Source organism: Aristolochia californica, unplaced genomic scaffold (assembly GCF_029961685.1).
Source record: "Aristolochia californica isolate CCGP_79_NKW_82.1479 unplaced genomic scaffold, dmAriCali1.0.hap1 SCAF_10, whole genome shotgun sequence".
NCBI classification, from domain to species: domain Eukaryota; kingdom Viridiplantae; phylum Streptophyta; class Magnoliopsida; order Piperales; family Aristolochiaceae; genus Aristolochia; species Aristolochia californica.
This window is the reverse complement of record NW_027181771.1, coordinates 5,619,503-5,623,009: the sequence shown is the minus strand read 5'-3', so window position 1 is coordinate 5,623,009 and position 3,507 is coordinate 5,619,503.

Genomic DNA, 3,507 nt, shown 5'->3' with positions numbered 1-3,507 from the left:
TCGCTCAAGACTCTTCGAACATCGGGATTCGAACTCACGACGTAACACCTGCTCTGATACCAAATATTGAGCACCTAACCAATATTACCCAAAAGACCAGGCGATTAGGAGCGGAAGGCATAGGTACTTAACCCAGAACCACAACAAACTCATTTGGTCCTAAGGCACACAACAACTAGTTGACGACCCTAAAGCTTGTTTTGAGCTGCTCTTTATCTTCCCTAGTCAGCTCAATGAAGTCTTTTGTGACTATAATATCATTTTCTAACTTTTGAACTTCAAAAGGGTCACTCTTAGTCACATGCCAAATTTCCCAATCCATGGGTTGGAGGAAGAATTGAATGCATACCTTTCAATATCTATAATTTACACCATTGAGTAGAGCAGGACGATTGAAGAGCAATTTGTCTTGAGATACCATCTTGATTGAATTTCAAAATCAAGTTTTTGCGCTTTGATACCAATTGTTGGCCCCCAAGTGGTTTTTCAAGAGGGTGGTTAATTGAGAATTAAAATTTTAAAAACTCAAGGCATGGAATTATGAATCAAGCAAACATGCAAAGTAAAAACGTATAAATTCACACATCACAAAATTGACACCAAATATTTTGTTAACGATGTTCTCCTATTGGTATTCACCGCCCAGGAACATGTGCTTGGGAAATTCCACTAATTTAACTATATTAGATGGAATTATTCAAAAGAGATTTTGGCTCTCTTTTAAGCCACATTTATCCTCAAATACATGAATTACAATCCAGTCACCAAGAGATTAGCTAGATTCTAACTCTAGCAAGATCCTTTATTTCTAGAGGTTCGAGATGAACCTATCACAAATAAAAAATACAAAAGAAAGGTAAAACTTACACCCTTATCAATTGGAGAGAAAAACTTCTCCTTTCAGATCCAAACTTCTAGCCTTTGTACCAAAATATAGAATATTGGAGTTTGACTATGATGTATATAAAGGAGATGGTATGAGAAAGGAGAATGGAATTTTGTAAGAAAACTCACAAAAATGCACTTTAGATAGAATTTCAAGAGATTGAGAATAAATGTTAGTAGATATGCAAATAGAAGCTCATTAACTTCTCAATGGGAGGTTTGGTGAGGTATTTATAAGTTCTCCAAGCCAAACTAGTTAGTTTTTGCCCTTTTGCAAAAAGTTAAGTGTAAATTGATCGATCAGTGTAAAGTGGATGATAAATCAATAGTGTGTAACGACTATTTTTCTATTAGAATGTGACTTATTAATCGATTGTATGATCGATCAATATCTTCCTGTTGGGTCTGATATTTTAAGTTGATCGATCAATGTACATGGTATGATCGATCAATGACCTTATTATGATCAATCATGCTTTATGTCCTGAGTGTCAAAGTTTTGTATTATCAATCAGTCTCTCAAGTTGATAAATTAATCAACATGAATTTATTTTGCCTATACAGTATTGATTTATCTATCCAAATGGGTTGATTGATCAGTCCAAACGGGTTAATCGATCATGCTCTATAGCACATATTGGCCATGTTCGGAATGATCGATAAATTGATCTTGGTTGATTGATCATGCTTTATATTTTTGGCCTGTGCACTTCTAGTTGATTGATCAATAGTAGAAGTCGATCGATCATTCCAGTATTAGTTCATCATGTGGATTTTTAAAGCATGAGAGTTCATGATCCTAAGTGATTCTAACATTTATAAAAAGTATGTATGCATCTGTAAAACAATGTTTGAATGCAAAATATGTTCTAAAGCTCCAAATTTGCATTGTACCTCAAGTTTTGGAAGAAGTGGACTCACATACTAAGTTTTTGACATTTCTCAATGATTCCTAAAACTCTAATTTTCAATTTTTCTTCATTTTCTGAGGGTACTTCTTCAAGAGTTCTTTGACATTCCATGGAGTTTGAGGTCTTTGAGAAGCTTGTATCGATTAGATGTTTTAGACCTTGAAATTGATGTTTTTCGAAGGAAAAGTATCTGAAATACTAGATCTGCAATTAGCACAATTATGTTTTGTTATCAACAAAATCAAGAAGGAAGTCAATGCTCTGTCAATAGTATGAGCATGACCTATTATCTAGTATGTTGTAAGGTAGGATTTTGTATAATGGTTGAAAATGTCTAGTTTCCCTAGGAAACTTTTAAATAGGAACCCAAACTCATCTGAAACCATTGAATGATCACTTATTGTAATACCAAAGCATTCTACAAAGATTTTGTGCCAAATTTCTTATTTTAACCTTTGCATGAGAAAAAACCCAAATTTGCTTACATAGACTGAATTTTTTACTTAACTCAATAATTCCTAAACTCTTGTCTGCAATTTTTCTTATTTTTCTAAGGGTGTTTCTTTGAGAATGCTTTGACAAGTTTGAGATCTTTGAGAAGCTTGTGTTTGATTCAATGCTTTAGATCTTGAAAGAAAAATATCTGAAATAATAGATTTAAAATTGTTAGCTCGATTGAGTTTTGTTATCATCAAAATAAAAAAGGAAGTCAATGCTCGATCAACATCTTCTACCTTTCTGGCTTATTTGTATGGGTGGTCCACATGACTTTGCCCAAACAAATTACTTTCTTCTCATGCCTTCTTTTGTTCTCTTCTTTTCTCTTTTGTTTTTTTTTTGTTTTTCCACCTCTCTTGGGTTGTGGTTTCTTTTATCCGATCAAACAACTCCACTTGGCCTTATGTTGCTTCTTTCTTTTTGTTCTATTCTCTCGTTTTTAATGGGGTTTTTCTTGTGTGTGGTGTTGAACACTCTTGCTCGGTGAAATGGTGCTACCATGTTGTTTGAATGATGGTGTTTTCTGGCATAAATGGTTTACTTTTCTTTTCGTATGGATTCTTTGGTTGATCATTTGCTGGTCGAACGAGTATGCTGCTACAAATTTTTTTTGAGAGTTGCGGTTATTATTAATGTTCATTGAGAATGAATTGTAGCTTAAAAAACTCCCAAATGGGGATTTTGTGAAAATTCTTATATAAATTTACTGTTTACACTTACATTTTGTGCAAATCTAACAACAATAGATTCTTAATTTATCTCAATGGAGATTTTGAAACCATTAGTCGATCTTCAAATGAACAAAAAAGGATATGAGCTATCATTTTATTTGTGAGAAGATAGAGAATGAAAAAGTGGAGGTGGTCTTCGTTCCTAAAGCATTTAGACATGAACGGCACCAAATCGTGAAGAATAAACTCACTGAAGTATAATGTGGCATGAGCTTCAGAGGAAGAGTTAAATGAGATAGCATATGATTTGTGGGTAAGTGACGAGAATGGGTTGGAACCTAACAAGGATAAGAGATGTCCCATAAATAAGTTATAGATTGATATAGAAAATAGAAATTTTCATTCATTTTGACCAAACAAATTGGTTGCTAGCTGAATTTTAACCAAAACTGCTTTGGTAACTTTCAACAAAATTTTCTTTATTCCGTCATTTCTAGCTTATATTTGACATAAAACATTGTCTATTTACATATAAATGAACA